The following is an 18,771-nucleotide window of genomic DNA, read 5'->3' as shown; positions in this document are numbered from 1 at the left end:
GATCCCTGTCAAGTAGAGCTCCTTTGTGTGGGCAGCAGAATATGAAGACGTGGCTAGCGCTGCTGGATGCTGGTTGCTGATGCTGCTACTCCCACATCTGTGGCCTTCAGAGTACAGCATTTCTTGGTAGACATGACATGCTTCCAAATCAGCTGACCAGTGTTCAGAGACTTTTGGTCTTGATTCCTCCTACTAGAAGAGGTCTTTTGTGGCCAAAAGGGTTGTCATTTTGCCATTTGACTTAACTTGGTGACCTCATTTGCACCGTATTTTAAGCTTATGCCTGTATTTTATGTTAATGGCAGAAATGGTGTAACCTGCTTAAAGTCCTATTGAGATTTGTTTTCTGCCTTTCACCTCCTCTTTGTTTTATACAACCTTTGTGCCTTCTTTGGGTTGATCTACATTTTGACATGGAGTTTAGCCTTAGATACATAAAATTTAGCGTATTCCTTAACTGAGAACTGAGAAAGCCACACAGCCTGTTAAAGAAGCACTCTTCATTTTAGATGGATTCTCAATGCAGGATGGGTTGTCAATGACCCCTAGAGAAGCATATCAAAATCTTCCAGAGGAGACAGAGGGCTTGGGCGAGGGGGGGGGGGGGGGGGGGGGGGGGGGGGGGGGGGGGGGGGGGGGGGGGGGGGGGGGGGGGGGGGGGGGGGGGGGGGGGGCGGCACATAGACTGAAAAGGCATAGTCTTTTTTTTTTTGTAATGTTTTATTTATTTTTGATCTGTAGTCCGACACGTTATCCACTGCGCCACTGGGCCGTCCCTAAGTTTTATTTATTTTTGATACAGAGAGAGACAGAGCATGAGAGGGGGAGGGGCAGAGAGAGAAGGAGACACAGAACCGAAGCAGGCTCCAGGCTCCGAGCTAGCTGTCAGCACAGAGCCTGACACAGGGCTTGAACCCACGAACGTGAGATCTGACCTGAGCCGAAGTCGGAGGCTTAACGGACTGAGCCACCCAGGCACCCCGGCATAGTCATTGTTAAAATTTTACACTCAAAACTAAAAACATCTGTTTTTGTAATTCGTGCTACCACAACAGCTCAACACAACCTTACTGACACAGATGCATAGGTGGGACCCTGCTTCCCACGTGGAGGCCCTTTTCAGTATGGAGCCTGAGATATTTGTGTTAACGTGGGACGCGGTTTTAAAGTTCAGGAAACACTGGAATGTGGCCTAAAGTAAATTCCAAATCCTGAGCCTGAGGCTCAGTCCTAAATTCTACATCAAAATATGTGTCAGGGGTGAGGACATTGCCAAATCACTGCTTCCTTGGAGCTTACGCTCCACTGGGAGAAGGAAGGTTAATGCAGTTAGATACATTGGATGGTAGTAAGTATTCCAGAGCAAAGCAAGGAAAGGACACATGGAGTGGCACGCGTGGGACTGGAAGGCACCGTCATACGCTTTGAAATTAGGTAGTCAGGGCAGGCCTCACCAGGAAGGAGATACTTGAACGAAGAAGAGGTGAGGAAAGGGAGTCTTAAGGATGTGTGAGAAAAGATTCACATAGCCAGAAGACCTAAAATTCATGGTGTGCTCAAAGGCAGCAAGGGCATTAGTGTGCCCAGAGCAGAATGAACGAGGGGAATGGTAGGAGCCAGGTGCTGGAGGGTTTTGAGCCAAGTTGAGAGAGGCCTCAAGGAAGGCACAGGAGGAAGTGGGAGACCCCATCAGCTACTGTCCTCATCCTGTGAGACCTGGATCCTGATCATGGCAACTGGGTCCCCGGGGTGTTTGCACAGAGTATGTGAGGAATGATTAGATTCTGGATATGGTTGAAGGTAGAACCAGTAGGATTTGTAGACAGATGGACTATGGGGGAAAGAAAGGAGTCTAGGACGATCCAGTAGCCTAAATAACTGGGAGAAAGGAAGATTTATTTACTGAGAGAAAAAAGACCATAGGAGGTTTGTACTTAGATAAAGCAGATGATGTCCGTGGTAATGATTCCTAGAAAAGATTCATTTAAATCACTTAATAAGTACCAGCATATATCTTACCTGATTTTATACATTTATCATATCTTCCTCAGTAGATTGTAAATGATTCCAAGGGTGAAGAGGGACTTTGTTGTACCCCACAGCCCCTCGCCTTTAAATGAAGAGACTTAATGCATATTCCATGAATGAGTGACATACTGTGGCTAATGCTAGAGCAGCAACAGCCTTGGTTGAAAGTCACGACTCAACTGGAAACTGCCTTTATGATCTTGGTCCAATAACTCTTTAGGTTTTGGTTCCCCTCTGCATGTACAGTTTTTAAGTTTTTATCTTCAAGAACAAAATGTGGGGCCCTTGCTATGCACTAAATACTCTGCTAAACCCAAGAGCCCTAAGATGATACCTTCAAGTTGCTCCCAGTCAAGCTAGAGACCAGACCAGAGTGACTTGAGGATCCTTCTAAAGTTCAATACCCAGACAACCCCCAAGGTCCCTCCCACTGGCCCCTCCCCAGCAGTTTGTGTAGGTAATTCAATTCCTTTAGATCTTTCCTGACAGAATGTGCCTAGCATTTCCCCAAGGCTCCACGACAGAGGACCACATTAGCATGGACAGACCCTATAGACTGTATTATAATCGTCTTCCTGTTGTCCTTTGAGGAATTAGTAGAGTCCTGATTGTTAATGAAGTTAATGATTTATAAATAAAACACTGATTTACAAATTTCCTGGTGTAGGAAAAGAGCCCAGCACCCATTCAATTAAAGAGGCCGTTAGACTGAGGTGGCTCTAAAAGCCATGGCTGCCTTTGTAATCACACCAAAATCTAAGCCTATAAATACCTCAAGGTTACAAAATCAAAACCTAAGGAAACTCACAACAGCCACTAGGCTTTAAGCTGTAGCCTCTCAAACATTCCCTTTCCTAATTTCCGCACCTTCTCTGTAGCTAATTCCAGTTTGGCACTGCCTGATTGGAATTGATTTTTGCTCAAATAAACTCTTAAAATGTTTCCTATGCTGCAGGTTATCTTTTAACAATTTTTAGACAAAAAAGCAGCCTTAAAAGAGCAAAGCTGGAAATGACCTGTGAAGGTGATTTATTTGGATTCAAATAAGGAGCAGAAGGGACTGACAGTTGCATTTTAATGTTACAGAGGACAACATTTTGGATGATAATCAGCCTATCCAGTGACCAAAGAAGATGAGGTGCAGATTCAGGTATTTTCCCCCTGGCTGGCTTTCCTTCTTAGAGCAAGCCTCACTCCCTTACCCCACCCTTTATTTATGAGGAATATGGAATAAATTAAAACCTATAGCCAATAATGGTGTAATGACCATTTTGGAACTCTTTCGGCAGTTGGTGGTGGTTTAAAAGAAACTAATCAGAAGTGCTAAATTCCAAAACCATCTGTCGTGAGAAAATAAAGCAAATCATTCACTATCTGACACTCACAATTAAGTGCCCTATTGTATTTGGAAATTTTCACTTTAACGTTTTAACTTGACATTAATTTTAATATTTTATTTTACTTAAATGCTTACGGAGAGAAAAAAGACTTGCTCAGTTTAGGAGGTGGAAATGCTTAAACTAACCACTGTTTGGAACTCTTTTATCTACATATTGAGAAATCTATGAAAACCTGTACAAACAGACCATGAAAATGTAGTATGGAAATAAGTCTTACACCCTGCATGTCTTAAATTCTACGTAACAGTAAGTAAAAGTGCCAAAATTCAGTTAACTTCTGTTTCTCAGCCGTTCTAGCAAATGTTGGGAACGGGGATACAATGGAGATTCAGTTTCCAGTTACAGTTGGAGGGGTGTTTTGTCAAACGCAGGCCCAGTTTTCTTGCAATTTCCTGCAATTCCAATTCAACCAGCCCCATGGGGTGGAAGTCTACTTAGTCTTCTCTGCAGTAGAACCCTTCTCTCGTCATTGTAAGGAGACAGAATGGACTTGGGAGAGGAGCCTCCCTGTGCAGGTACCTCTAAGAGCCACAGAGAAACCTTCCTTTCCTCAGACCTGCTTCCTTAGCAGAGCGAAGGTGACTACAGGGCTCTGTGCTGGTTGGACTGGCCTTAACTGGGACATCAGGAGCTGTGCTGGTCCCCCGCCCATGGGGCTTCAGCAACAAGAGAGACATACCCGTGGAAGAGCAGCACGCAGCTGCTGGGCCTGGGGAACAGCCAGCCAGAGAGCTCCCTAAAGCAGAGAGGCCAGACCCCTGGGCCAGGCCCTGGTGGGCAGAACTGCACAGAGGGGAAGGTGCACCGGCTGACAAGTGGCCCCTTGTTAGCAGGAAATTTCTCAATATGCTGAATCAAAACCTCTCCTGCAGTCCCTGCCTGCCCCTCCACTTCTTCCTGTGTCCTCCCTCCAGCCCTCTACCCCCACATTCCACTTTTTAAAGCCACTTTCACTTGCTTCCAAAACAATCCTGAATTGGGGCAGGAAGGGCTCTATGTAGAAATCTCCCACTACAGCGTGGCTTCCAGTGTGGATGCCCCGGGTGGGGGAGAATTGTCAGATTTAGAAAATAAATAGAGCTGGTGAGACAGGATGGAGGCACTGGTGTCGTGAGTCCTCTTGTTCTGGAGGTGTCTGCAGCTACAGGATGTCAGAGAAGACAGCAGGATTCTTTACTGATGTTGGTCTACACATCTCCACCTAGACACTCCAAGCAGCCCCCAGTTGCCACCTTCCGCAGTACAGTCAGCTCCCAGAAGCCCTCCTCTCTCACCCGGCCTCCTTGGTAACTGGCTCTCTGGCAGGGGATGGACGCCTGGACATCAGCTTGAGATTTCAGCCTGGTCCACACCTCCCTACAGCCCAGGATGGGGTCATGCTGAAGGCTCCAGACCCCAACAATGTCAGCACTGTTTTCCCAGGCTCTGAGCTCTGTGTGGAGCCTGCAGTGGTTGGCAGGTCCCATCAGCCCTTACAGCTGTGGGTGGACAAGTGTGTGACGAACTCCCACCAGGATCTACCCTACAGTCTCATCAGGCATCATGGATACTGGCAGATGGCGAGGACACTGTTCCCACTTCCTGCTCTGAGAAGTCCCCCAGGGATCGAAGCTCTCTGTCTAGGCCTTCTGCTTTACGGATGCTCCTAATGATGCCTCTGGTCACTGCTGGATGCTGGTCCAGGACCCATAAGTATGATCTGATGCTGCCAAGGAGGCCTGTTCCTTCCACAGAGATGCAAACAGGTGGGAACTTCCAGAAGATGCTTCCTTAAGTGGTACATGTGACTGTTGTGAGGTCACCTACCTGGCCTCCTGGTTGCCCCATGGAAGAGCCCTAGTAGGATTTGGAGGGCACTGAGGAGGTTTCCAACCAGGTGACAAAAGACAGACTGCCTTCTGTGAGTTGAGGCAGGCCCCTGACTCCAGGAAGCCTTCCCAGCTCACTGATGCTGATGACCTTGACTTGGCTCATGGTGGTGTTGACGTCCACCTTGGTCATGGGCTTCTGCCTCTTCACCCACAGCCACTGGCTCAGGGCCCAGGGCCTCGCAGCATATCCAGCTGCAGGCCCAGGAAGCAGGATCTAAGGAATCCAATCCAAGAGTTGTGTACCGAAAAAAAAAGAGAGAAGAAAATATAGGACACCCAAGTAGTTTTGGATTTCAAAGAAACAACAAATAAGTTTGTAAGTAAGTATGCTCCGGGCAGAATTCTGTGTTTTATCTAGCAAGGCTACTTTCTCCAGACGCAGAGGACAGTCCCATGGGAAGAAGAGCTCTTCCCTCAGCCAGCGCCTGGCATGGAAGGATGGAGGAGAGAAGGCACCCACCAGGAAGGTGTCCTGTGAACTATAAGCAGCAGGACCTTCACACTGCTTTTAAGGAGCCTATCTTCAAGCCTCAGAAAAGACCTCAGCCTGAGGATGGTTCAAGATACCAAGCAGGCCAGGGTGGACCGTTTTCCCTCTGAGCCTTCCCCTGCCCACCAGGCCCTCCTGCCTCCCACCAGCGAGGCCTCTACCCCAGCCCCGGCCTCCTGGCCAAGCCTCAGCAAGGGCTTCGCTCCATCTGTGCAGTAGAGGTCTTCCTCCACAGATGAAGGAACATGGGGAATCCATACTGCGTGGATGTATCTCAGATGTCCTGGCTCCATTCCCCGTCATCATGTCCCCTTAAGTGGAGGCCCCTTCAGATACCCGTCTACACTATGTCTATAAACTGAGACAATTATTTTCCTCATGGTGTTGTGTGGGGTCAAAAGTATGTGGCTAATAGTAAAGAACAGCACCCATAGAGGTGGTTACTCTTCTCTAGGTCCCTAAATCTAAGTCTGTCAAGGGGCCACCTACACTTGCACTCTGCCCTCTCCCCATTTGGAACATAATGGATAAGAAATGGGTGCCTCATAAGGCACCAGATTGGTGGAGAGGCCCTTTAAATCCCTTTAACAGAAAGGATAACCTGTGTGGGATACACCATAATTAGTCCCACTTCTGAGTAGGAGAATGACCCCTCAGTTCCTTCCAGTCTAGGGACATACTGGATCATTCTGTGTTCTACAAATTACCTTTTCAGAGTGCCTGCTATACTTTTTCAAATTTCCATGTCACCTGAACTTTGATGACCCAGGGGGAGAGAGCCCAGCCACCCTGTAGCCTCACCTGGCCCTGCATCCATGGACACTCCCCCCCGCCCAGCCCCCCCGCCCCCAGCATATAGCCAGAGCTCCAGGTTGCCAGCTGGAGGACTAGACTCTGGTGCTTGAAAGGGGCTCAAAATGGACCACAGTTCTAGAAGCAGGAACAAGGATGGGAGACATTGATCTGCATTTTATGAGCACACTCACATAATCCTCCTAACAGTCCTGACATCAAGGGAGAAACTGCTGCTGCTTAGACAGGTCGAGTGACCATCCCAAGGAGAGGCTATGGTCCCAGAACTGTCTCACTTGTCAGACCACCAGGTGTAAGCCAGTGGAAGGCTTAAAAGAACTTGAAAGGCTAGTGATTGCCTCAGGGCTGGCAAGTCCCAGCTCCCACCCTGAAGGAAGGGGAAGAGTCACAGATGGCAGCCAGGCTCACTGACCAACCTCCAGAGGGGAGGAGACAGATCATCAAGGACCAAGAATTGGGAAGCTAGGTAAAGAAACAGGAAGTGGCAAGGGTAGGCCTCTGGGGAGGTCTGACACCAGACAGTCCAGGAATGTGTTCGCCTGAAATCCAAAAGGGCCCAGAGGTGGGGGTAGGGGTGCGGAGGGGGGATGTGGAAGACAGCCACAGTAGGGAAGACCTGTTAGATGTCTGTGGCCAGGGGCCTAGGCCAGAACCCAGAGAAACAGGGGAGCCAAAGGGGCAGCACCAGGGTCTGGGGCCCCTAGGTCAGCCCTGGGAGTGTGCCTGGAACCGCACAGTGCCTCGTTTCCCAGGCCCAGACACACGGCACAGTGCTGGATGCGGCCTGAGTCACCCCTGCCCGCAAGCTGGGAAGCCGTCGCCACCTTCATTTCCCCACACTCTGTCTGCTCAGCTACTGGGGGTGGCTGCCTGACAGACTGCTTGCTCCCTTCCAGGCCCAGATCTCAGGCTCCCTGGGCTCCCCCAACATGACACTCGCTCCCAAAGGCTGCCATCCTCCAGGCCTGTGGACACCTGATGGACAAGGTGGCAGCCAAGATGGACTGGGGTCCCAGGTTCAGGCCTCACGCTCCTTCCTCTCTCTGGCTCAGTCCCTTCAATGTCTGGGCTCAGACACCCTGAACTTCAGACAGACCCACAGAATCCAGAATAAATCTCTCCAGAGTCATCTCCACGGAGGGACTGGTGCCTTCTGGGTACCTTCCAGAAAGTTGTCAGGTGCCAGGCAGACTCTTGATCCCTTGAGACAATTCCCCTTTCTCCAGGCCTGGAACCAGCCAAGTGGCCTTTTTTTTTTTAATGTTTTATTTATTTTTGATACAGAGAGAGACAGAGCATGAGAGGGAAAGGGGCAGAGAGAGAAGGAGACACCGAACCAAGAAACAGGCTCCAGGCTCTGAGCTAGCTGTCAGCACAGAGCCTGACGTGGGGCTCGAACCCATGAATGTGAGATTCTGACCTGAGCCGAAGTCGGAGGCTTAACCGACTGAGCCACCCAGGCGCCCCCCAAGTGGCCTTTCTTATCCCTCCCAACTTAGCCCTTGTATTTAAACCCAAGCCCTCGAGGGAGGGTCTCCCCTCAGGCTGCTGCAAGTCAGCTCCCCAGCTGTGAATTAACATTTTTGAGGGAAAGAGAATCATTAGACTAGTGGTTCTCAAAGTGAGGTCCCAGGAGCAGCAGCAGCAGCAGCAGCAGCAGCTGGGAACTTGACAGAAATACAAATGCTTAGGCCCCTGACTGAGTCACAGTTCTGAGGTGGGGCCCAGCCATCTGGGGTCTGGTCAGTGTGCCCTGCACGGGATTTGGACAGTCACTGGAGATGGAGAGCACCAGCTTTGGCCAGTGGTGAGCAGGTTTGCAAAGCTGTGTGGTGGGTGTTCTCCCTGATACGGCCAAAGAGGGGAAACCGGCCTCCATGTCCGGGGGGTGGGGGGAAAAGGAGAAGATTCCTGGAAGCACCAGATCATCCCCCAAAGCCCTTCTGACTTACCCCAGGTGTTAACATCGGAGAGAAAGCCTAAAGCTGCATCAAAGTGGTGCAGGGCCATCTAAGATGAAAAATTAAAGTTCCCCAAATATTATCATTGGGAGTACTTAGGAAGGCTCTACTGTGGTGCCTTTTACACAAATATTGTGAGTCACAATAACTGTGTTTATCTTCTTTTTCCTTCAACAAATAAGGAAACATCTGTGGGGGTGCTGATATTTATTTTTGGATGAGCATTGTGACGTCAGAAAGATTTTGTTCAGGATTATAGAACCCTGGGGCTAAAGCAGTGCCTCTGAGGAGGAGCAAGGGATTAATTGGTAAATAATGTAGACCTTCCCTTTTAATTAAGACCTAAATGTGTCATTCCTTGTTTTTAAGTGGCATCACTTCAGGCATCTGGCTTCTCAATAAAACGTTAGGTCAGGCCAGTGGGAAGGGAAAAGCAGTCCTTAGCAGAGGGGACCTGGCCCAACAATCTCAAATTAAATTGCCTCTTCTGTGCCTCAGTTTCCTCCTGTTTCTCTGCCTTGTGGAAGAGCTAAGGAGCCAGGTACAGCAGCAGACTAGGGCCTTTGATCTCTTGGAGCCAGGCCCTTGGGAGGGGTCCTTCAATGTAGGTCCCTACAGTGGCCGCTGTAAACCTTCTGCCTCCATGGCTCCTGCACTAAATGTAAGGGGACAAGGGGTGCTGTGTATCCTGTGACAGTAGAGCACAAAGAAGAACAGCCCTGTTAAAAACCGAATCCACCAGCCTGACCCAAAAGTAAGGGGCATCCCCTGATTCTGTTCTTCAGAAAAAGGCTGGAGGCAGCCAGCATTTAGAGAAAATACTGTTGTTGTTTTTGTTGTTGTTTTTGTATTGAAAGAAACAAAAACATACATCCCCACACAGACTTGCAAGGAAGGCTCATAGCAGCTTTACTGTGTAAAATAGCCAAAATATGGAAACAACCCAAATGTCTGTTACAAGTGAATGGCTACACAAACCGTAGTTTATCCAAACAACGGAATGCTCATGCTCAGCCATATACAGAGACGAGCTACACGACACAGGAGGAGTGAATCTCAGTCACCATCCTGCATGAAATAATCGGGCAAAAAGAACACAAGCTGTGTGATTTGTTTGTATGAAAGTATAGGAAGTGCAAAATAATCTGTAGTGACTGAGGGCAGGTCAGTGGTTATCTCTGGGGAGGGAAGCTGGCAGGAGGGGGCGCAAGGGCACCACGGAATGCAGGTGCTGGATCCGCTCTCTCTTGACTGCAGAGATGTTTTTTGAGTGATTTTTCATAACTCAAAACTTTCCTAATGGTACACTTAAAGATGTACACTTCATCATGTGTCAATAATACATCAATGAAGTTGAAACCGTTCACGTTTCTCCTAGAGTCATCACTCTTCCTGGCTGAGTTGGAAACATGCAGATTTTTGTGGTGAGCTGTGGACACCAATAGAGAGATGAAAGGCTATTCTGGGGCAAATGGTTTGTGTCTTTATAAGTATAAAGGGACAGGGAAAGAAGAAAGGTGTCTCTTTCATAACGACCATAATATCAGTGAATTTCAACAAGCGGAACATCTGTTATCTGCCAGGCTGAGCATGTTACAGTTTACCTGATTTAACACTCATACAACCCTGTGAGGAGAATGTTATTGAACCCACTTCACAGAGCAGGAAACAAAGTCTAAAGGAGACTAAGTCCCTAAGGAGTGGCAGGCACTGCACTCTGAGATATTAAATATGACCATCTCTGGCTGGTCTGATCAGAAGTGAATTTTATTTGGGGGGTCACTGAGTGGCTCAGTTGGTTGAGCATCTGTGTGACTTTATTTCAACTCAAGTCATGATCTCACGCTTTGTGGGATTGAACCCTGTGTTGGGCTCTGCACTTAAAGTTCAGAGCCTGCTTGAGATTCTCTCTCTCTCGCTCTCTCCCCGCTTGCCCTGCTCACACAAGTATGCCCTCTCTTAAAATACATAAATATTTTTTAAAAAGAAGTGAATTTTATTTTATATTTTTTAAATGTTTATTTATGTATTTTGAGAGAGAGAGGGAAAGTGCATGGCGAGGGAGTGGCAGAGAGAGGGAGAGAGAATCCCAAGCAGATTCTACACTGTCAGCATAGGGCCGATGCAGGGCTCGATCCCACGAACCATGAGATCCTGACCTGAGCAGAAATCAAGAGTTGGACGCTTAACTGACTGAGCCACCCAGGCACTCCATTTTCTAATTTTAAGTACTTCTCAAACTTTCTACAATAAACATGCCCTACTATTAACTAGACTATTTTTAAGTCTTTAAAATTATTATAACCACTTTGGAACAATATTTTTAAAATTATTCTCCTGTTATAATTCCTAGCTTATTAAGCCTATCCAGTGCCACATGCTTAATATCTCATTTTACTTTTTTATTTAAAAAATTTTTAATCTTATTTATTTTAGAGAGCGCACATGCAAGCTGGAGAAAGGGGCAGAAGGAGACAGAATCTCAAGCAGGCTCCATGCTCAGTGCAGAGCCCGATATGGGGCTCAATCCCATGACTCTGAGATCATGACCAGAGCCAAAATCAAGAGTCGGATGCTTAACTGACTGAGTCATCCAGGTGCCCCATAATCTCCCATTTTAATCTACAATGAAGAACAGGAAGTTGAGACCTAGAGTAGGTGAGTTGTGTGCCCCACATGACAAAGCTCAGGAGTAGGAGAGCCAGGATTTGAGCAGAGGACACTCTGGGTGTGCAACGCTTGTCCTTTTCATAATCCCAAATCTTACCACATCCCGTCAAATGCTTGCATGGCCATTTTAACTTTTCTGAAGTTCCCTTCCAGCTCAGCCACGTTTGCAAATATTGAGCATATCTGAAATCTCTATATCCATCTGTCACTGTTTTATTTTTTCCTCTTTAGACCACTAGCGCAGTAGTTTCCAGTTGGTACATAGACTTCTTATTCCTTCTTTAATGGACCACTAGGGGTACTGGGGTGGCTCAGTCTGTTAAGTGTCAGACTCTTGATTTTGGCTCAGGTCATGATCCCAAGGTTGTGAGATTGAGGCCCTTATGGGGCTCCACACTAAGCCTGGAGCCTGGTAGCCTGGTTAAGATTCTCTCCCTCCCTCTCTCTCTCTCTCTCTCTCTCTCTGTGTCTCTCTCTCTGTGTCTCTCTCTCTCCCTCTTTCTCTCTCTCTCTGTCTCTCCCCCCCTTCCCCTCTCCCTCATCTGTACGCTCTCTCTCTCTCTCTCTCTCTCTAAAAAGTAATAATGGGGCACCTGGGTGGCTCATTCGGTTAAGCATCCGACTCTTGATTTCGGCTCAGATCATGATGTCAGAGTTCTGCACTGACAGTGCAGAGCCTACTTGGGATTCTCTCTCTCCCCCCTCTCTGCCCCTCTCCCCATAAACAAACTCTTTAAAAAATAACAAATAATTTAATAAGTAATAAAGCCATGTAATATTTCAAGCAGCTGATGTCTGCTTGATCACTGACTCTTCTTCCATTCCTCTACAAATGGTTTACAATGAGCTTTTTTTTTTTTTAATAGAAAACAGTGCTATTTATCAAGGAACCAAGAAAGCACCTGGTAAATTACACTTGTCTCCAAAAAGAACAGGGAGAACCAGAAAGGGCAGAGACGCTCTGATGACTGGAGGCAGGTGATTCAGACCACAGATCACAACAGGGAATGGCTCAGCACAATCAACTCTCCCGTCCTCAAGGAGGAAAGCAACAGGGTTTAGGGAAAAGCTCCAAAGTATTTCTCCACATTGATGCTGGCAGAGCACTTGCCAAAGTTTGTTTCTACTTTATGATAAAATAGAACATTTTTCTTTTACTCGCTATGATACAAAGATTATCCACCTAGCCACTTCCTTGGGGTCTGCATTAGTTATCTTGCCACATGGAATTTTTGGCCATTTCTGAGTTAGGGTGGACTGGATGCTGATACAGTCCTAGAGGACAGGGATCAGTGGGCTATGGCCCACAGGTCAAGGTGGCCCACCACATATTCTATAGTCCGTGAACTTAAGAATAGTCTCTATGTTTCTTAAACTGTGATAAAACACACATAACATATACTTTGTCATCTTAATAATTTTGAAGAATCCAGTTCAGTGACATTAAGTACATTCACACTATTGTTCAACCATCAACACCATCCAGAGGTCCATCTCCTCAACTCTTCATCTTGCAAAACTAAAACTCTGTACACATTAGACAGCAAGTTTCCGTTTCCCCTCACCAGCACCTGGCAACCACCATTTTACTTTCTGTCTCTATAAATTTGGTTGCTCTATGTACTTCACATAAGTGGAATCATCCAGTACTTGACTTTTGTGATTGGCATACTTCACTTAGCATAACTTCCTCAAGGTTCATCCATATTCTAGCATGTGTCAGAATCCCCTTCCTTTTTAAGGGTGAATAATATTCCATTGTATGTCTATACAGTATCTTGTCTATCCATTCATCTCTTGGTGGACACTTGGGTTGCCATCTTTTCGCTACTGTGAATAATGATGCTGTGAATATAAGTATACAAATAATCTCTTTAAGGTCCTATTTTCAATAGTTTTTAATATATACCCAAAGGGCACCTGGGTGGCTGTTGGTTAAGCATCAATCTCACAGTGCTGAGATTGAGCCCCAGATTGGGCTCTGCGCTGGGCGTGGAGCCTGCTTGATTCTCTCTCCCTCTCTGCCCCTCTCTCCTTGTACTCACTGTATCCCAACTATATATATATATATGTGTGTGTGTGTGTGTGTGTGTGTGTGTGTGTGTGTGTGTGTGTGTGTATACATATATATACATAGTTTGTGTGTGTGTGTGTTCACGTATAACCAGAAGTGAAATTGCTGAATCATATGGTAATTCTATTTTTAAATTTGTGAGTAACCACCATTCTGTTTTCCACAGGGGCTGGACCATTTTGAATTCCCACAAAAAAATGGCTGTGCAACTGTTCCAATTCCTTTACAGCTTCCTAATACTTCTTTTCTGTTCTTGTGATAGCTATTCTATACACTTTTTTTTCCTACGCACTTTTAAATGGTGGAAAAAGCAAAGAGATGGAACCACTGGAAAGGGGTATGTAGCAGTGGTCCCCCGTCCCTAGTCCCGGGTCATCTCTAGTGTTGATAGATTTCCAGTCTGGGGGTATTGAGGACTTGCCAGCCATTTCTGCAATCAGAAGACTGGGCACCAGAGAATCCCAGAGCCAGAAGAAATTTTGGAATTCACAGGAAACTGGTCCTCAAACTTGAGCATGCATCAGGATCACTTAGAGAGCTTGTTAAAACAGAGGGCTGGGTCTCACCCCAGACTTTCGGATTCATTAGGTCTGTGACAGATTCCAAGATTTTGCATTTCTAACAGTTTCTCAGGTGATGCTGATGCCGCTGGTCTGGGAACCACGTTTTGAGAACCACTAACCCACTTGATATTTAAAGTGTGGTCCATGGACCGGCCACATCAGCATTATCCAGAAGCTTCTTAGAAATGCAGGATTTCAGGGGTGCCTGGGTGGCTCAGTCAATTAAGCATCCCGATTTAAGCTTAGGTCATGATTTCATGGTTTGTGAGTTCAAGCCCCGTGTCGGGCTCTGTGCTGACAGCTTAGAGCCTGGAGCCTGCTTCAGATTCTGTGTCTCCCTCTCTCTCTGCTCCTCTCATGCTCATGTTTTGTCTCTCAAAAATAAATAAAAATGTTAAAAAAGAAAGAAAGAAATGTAGACCTACTGCACCAGAATCTCATGCTGACAAGATCCCCATACCATTTTTGTGCACATTAGTTTCAGAAACATTAATCAACCTCGCTCATGTTGCAAGCGAGGACGATTAGTTTAGAGTGGTTGGTTGAACACTTTGCTGGAGAAAGGGGAGAGCTGATTCCTGATGTCTGTCCTGGTGCGCCCTTCCACACACCAGCGCCTTTCCACCCGGTAGGATCACCTGGGGAGCAAACACCTATTCTGACCCCAGCCCAATGATTCTGATGTAATGGCCTGGGGGAGGGCGCTGGGCATAGGCATTCTTTGAACTCTCTCAGCTGATTCTAATGTGTATCCAGGGCTGAGAAGCACGGAGACAGCCCACACTGAAGTCTCAGTTTCATATCATCACCCCATTCACCTCATTGAAAAATCTATCTGAAACTTATTTTCAAGTGTCATACTCCTGAGACTCTCTCATTGGGAAACATTCCTCACCCCTTTTAGTCACGGTTTTCATTTGGGATTTTTTTTTTCCTGATTAGAACATGTTCCAGAAACACCTGCAAATTGTTGCTAGGCCAGTTCTTACTGAACCTCCTACCTCTAGTGCTAATACAACCTCAGAAAAAACTCTTCTACCCCTAAGCATGGCTTCGAAGAAACTCTGTCCCTCCCTAACGCAAGGGCCTCACTATTTCTTCACTGAAGAGTTTGCCTCTTTTTTCCCCAGGGACACAGTCAGTCCTGAATGATGGCTACAGAAAGAGCAAGCAGAAGAGGGAAGCTTCACAGAAACTATAATGAATGAGGGGAGGTGGTGGCTGCCCTCCCAGGGTCCACAGTCCTTCCCCCAACCCACCAGTCAGTGCTGGAGGAAGCAAACATAGGGGGAGTTATTGGAGGCCAAGGTTAATGAACTAGCAACACTTCCAACTCCTGGGGTGCTGCAGTCCGCAGGCAGCTCCTTGCACCTGTTTCAACCAGTAGAGATGGGAGCGGTTTAAAGCTTTAGCTTTGGGGTATTCTGCTAAAGGCTGCTCACTAAAGATTACTAGGAGCTCACATGCAGTACAGGGGAGAAAATATTGTGTTTATAGGCTTGATTCAGGAGAACAAGCCCCCAGAAGTTCGGGAGGGAGTTGTGAAGGACTTCTTAGAGGATCAGCAGTGTGCAGGGTGACACCTGGGAGGTACGAGGAAAATGGGGGGCAGCCCTAGATTGCATGCTGCCAACAACAGAGCAATTTGGGGGTGCCTGGTGGCTCGGTTGGTTAAGTGTCCCACTTTGGCTCCAGTCATGATCTCACGGTTCATGAGCTCAAGCCCCGCATTGGGCTCTGTGCTGAGCTCTCAGAGTCCAGAGCCCACTTAGATTTTGTGTCTCCCTCTCTTTCTGTCCCTTCCCCACTCATGCTCCATCTCTCAAAAACAAATAAGCATTAAAAAAGAACAGAGCAATTTGATAATTGGACATCTGATCTTATCTGGAAGGTGTGAGCACCAGTGTTCCTGCAATTGGTGAAGGAGCAGGAGTCACCTCATCAGACTTATCAGAAGAGGGGGTCATTTCCTCACTTTCGTGTCTGGAGAATGTCTGTCTTGTTCTAAACCTGTTGGAGGGTGGGGGGCTTGTCTGAGCACGGCTGAGCTGCATTTAGGAAACCACCATCTGGCTGCCAGCAGGGCTCCTTGTCACGTTTTTAATTCAAAACCTGGTGTTCTTCTCAAAAACCCAAAGAGACTGTGTCTTTATTTCTTGTCTGCAGAATTCCTGTTCTCTTTGCAGCACTTATTGTGTGCTTCAGAGAGGAGTTAACAATATAAATTCTAAAAAAAAAAAAAACAATCCCAATAAAAATGTAAAGCCTGTTCACCACATACTTTTTAAATTTTGGAATTGAATGTCTGCATATTTTCTAAAGATGTCCAGAAGTTCTTGTTTTTATAAATCTGTATTCTACTGTAAGCAACAGAAATCTGAGTAGCTTTCCCTTAAATAAAGACTAAATAAATTAGTCTTTTCCTTATGTAATGAGAATTCAGAGAGGGCAGCCCAGACAGGGTCGGCTGCTCCATGGTGCTGAGACCCGGACTCCTTTCATCCCTCTTCTCAGACACCCAGACTTGAATTTGATGAATCATTAATTAAGTACGGACAGCAACTTCACCTTCCAACAACGCATTCCAAGTCAGAACAAATAGAAGAACAAAAGACAAAATCGCATGCCACCTGGCTCCTTTTAAAGAGCTTTCTAAAAAAAAAAAAAAAAGAAAAGCTTCCGCTCCTGTCACCCGCCAGCGCTGCATCACAAGATTATCCCATATGCAAGAAAGACTGGGGAGTGTGGTTTTCCTAGCCTGGTTTGCTGGCACCCACTGTAACACTGAGTTACATCAGCAAGGTAGAAGCAGAGAATGGATAGTAGGAAGGCTGTCGGCAATTTGGCCAGCGTTGCAGGATCCATGTTTAACCTCTCCAGTATTCCGCCCGTGTGAGTCACATCTCAAAGTATAACAACCGTGAAACGAGTTCCAGGCTGCCCCTGATTTACAAACGCTTACGGTAGAAGAACGCATGTAGTACTTGCAAACTGGTGTCTATCTCGCTCAGTGCCCCAGTTCTCCCCGTGACCCTGGCGGCTGGCCCAGATTGGTATCTCCCAGTATCCATCTTCCTCTTTTTCTGGCAGGAACAGAAGTTCCCATTTTTAGCTGGACACATGTCTGCTTGGAATAAAGACCATGTTTTCCATCCTTTGTTGCAGCTAGATATGACCATGTCCATAAGTCTGGCCAGTGGAACCTAAGCAAAGGTGTCTCGTGCAGTTTCTGGGAAGTGTCCTTATAGGGAGAGAATGTGCATTTGTGTCCACTTCTCTGAAACGTGGACCAAATGGCTGGAGCTCAGCAACCGTTTAGGGCCTCGTGGTGGAGCTCACAGGAGAATAGCAGAGTAATGAAGTAAAAGGAGCTTGGATTCCTCATGCTCTTGAAGCTTCTGTAGCAGCCCTGGACGGCTTATCCATGAACTTCATGAAAAGGGAATGAACTATATTGTTTCAACCAGTGTTAATGGGTTTCTGTCATTTGCAACTGAACTTCATCCTAATGTTACATTTCCTTTAGGAACCTCTCTGCTGTGCATAAGGATTCCCCATCACGTTTGTGGTGATCCATCTAGTTTCTGACCCTTACTCTGTTCCTGTCTTCTGGGCCATGGCTTTCCTCATCATTCTCAGCTCCTTAAGCATGTGCTTTGAATCTCAGTCAGTGACATGCAAGTATACTCTCTCCCCTGACTCTGTGCGTGTCCTCCTTCACTGTCCCTCTCTAGTCCTGTCCTAGGAAGAATGGACTAGGGCCCATTGATGGAGGAGGAGAGGGGGAGAGGGAGGAGGGGAAGAGGGAGGATGCAAAAGTAGAATTAACCCAGGAACACGGACTCATGGGGACACATCGGAAAGTCATGTCTGTCCAAACGCAGGATCCCTCCTTGCCCTTCCATACCTTTCTCTTCATTTTGTGCCACAAATGTCTTCCATTACAGGCATTTGATTTTAAAGTACTCACTTAGAAACACAACTAGCCCTGGAGGAGAAAGGACTACTTTCCATTTGCAGTTTACTGTGAATTAGTTTAATCCACTTCCTTTTTTAATTCATTCTTCCATTAAACATTCATTAAGAGCCTACTTTAATATCCTAAGAGATGGATAGGTAGTTTATTATTTGACTGTTCTGGAGATCAGAAGTCCCACACGGGTCTCACTGAATTCACATGAAGGAGTCAGCAGGGCTTGGTTCCTTTGTGGAGATTTGGGAGAACCCATTTCCACAGCTTTTCTGCTGCTGGAGGCTGCGGGAATTCTTTGGTTCGCGTCCCCTTCCTCCATCTTTAAAGCCAGCAACAGCCACTGGAGTCCTTCTCATTGCATGTCTCTGACCACAGGGGATAAGTTTTCTGGGCCATGAGTTCTCAGACTCAGGTGATTAGATTCCTTGACCACCACCTCCTCCTGCCCGCCCCCCCCTCCCCCATCAAAGGTAACAGTGCTATTTCAAGGTCTGTACCTTTAATCACATTTGCAAAGTCGCTTTTGCCATCTAAGGTAGGGAATTTACTGGTTCCCAAGACTAGAACGTGTAAGTCTTTGGGTGGGCCTTTACTCTCCCCCAAATCATTCCATTTACAAGCCCCTAAGCCACTATCCACAGCCAGATTTCTTAAAATCCTTTTTCCTTCTCCATCCACTCCCAAAACTGCAACCACTTTTCCTTCCCCTCCCCACCCCCCAAAAACGTGTATCACAGGCCCAGCCCTGAGCGGCCTCCTTTATCCTGGCGCCCCCTTCCTCAGGGGCCTGGGGAGGGGCAAACGCTCTGCGGGCGGGAGACTCCCGGCGCCCGCGTCCGCGTGCTGCCGAGGGGTGGGACGCAGCTACCTTCGGCGACCTCTGCCCCGCCCCCTCGCGGGCCGCCCCGGCCGCGCCCGCCGGCGGCCG

The 18,771-nt window shown here is 47.1% G+C and overlaps 1 long non-coding RNA gene across 1 annotated transcript; it reads right to left on the bottom strand.

The window, feature by feature from the left end:
- Positions 1–17,883: 17,883 nt before the first annotated feature.
- Positions 17,884–18,524, bottom strand: LOC115291622. The gene is made up of 2 exons (XR_003908592.1): positions 18,341–18,524; positions 17,884–18,208 (listed from the first exon to the last, which is right to left on the bottom strand). It is a non-coding gene; the product is annotated as an uncharacterized LOC115291622 (long non-coding RNA).
- Between the last annotated feature and the right edge of the window lie 247 nt (positions 18,525–18,771).

This window comes from Suricata suricatta, chromosome 5 (genome assembly GCF_006229205.1).
Source record: "Suricata suricatta isolate VVHF042 chromosome 5, meerkat_22Aug2017_6uvM2_HiC, whole genome shotgun sequence".
Classification (NCBI taxonomy): domain Eukaryota; kingdom Metazoa; phylum Chordata; class Mammalia; order Carnivora; family Herpestidae; genus Suricata; species Suricata suricatta.
Note: the sequence above shows the minus strand (reverse complement) of the source record. Positions and strands in the feature narration are given on the sequence as shown.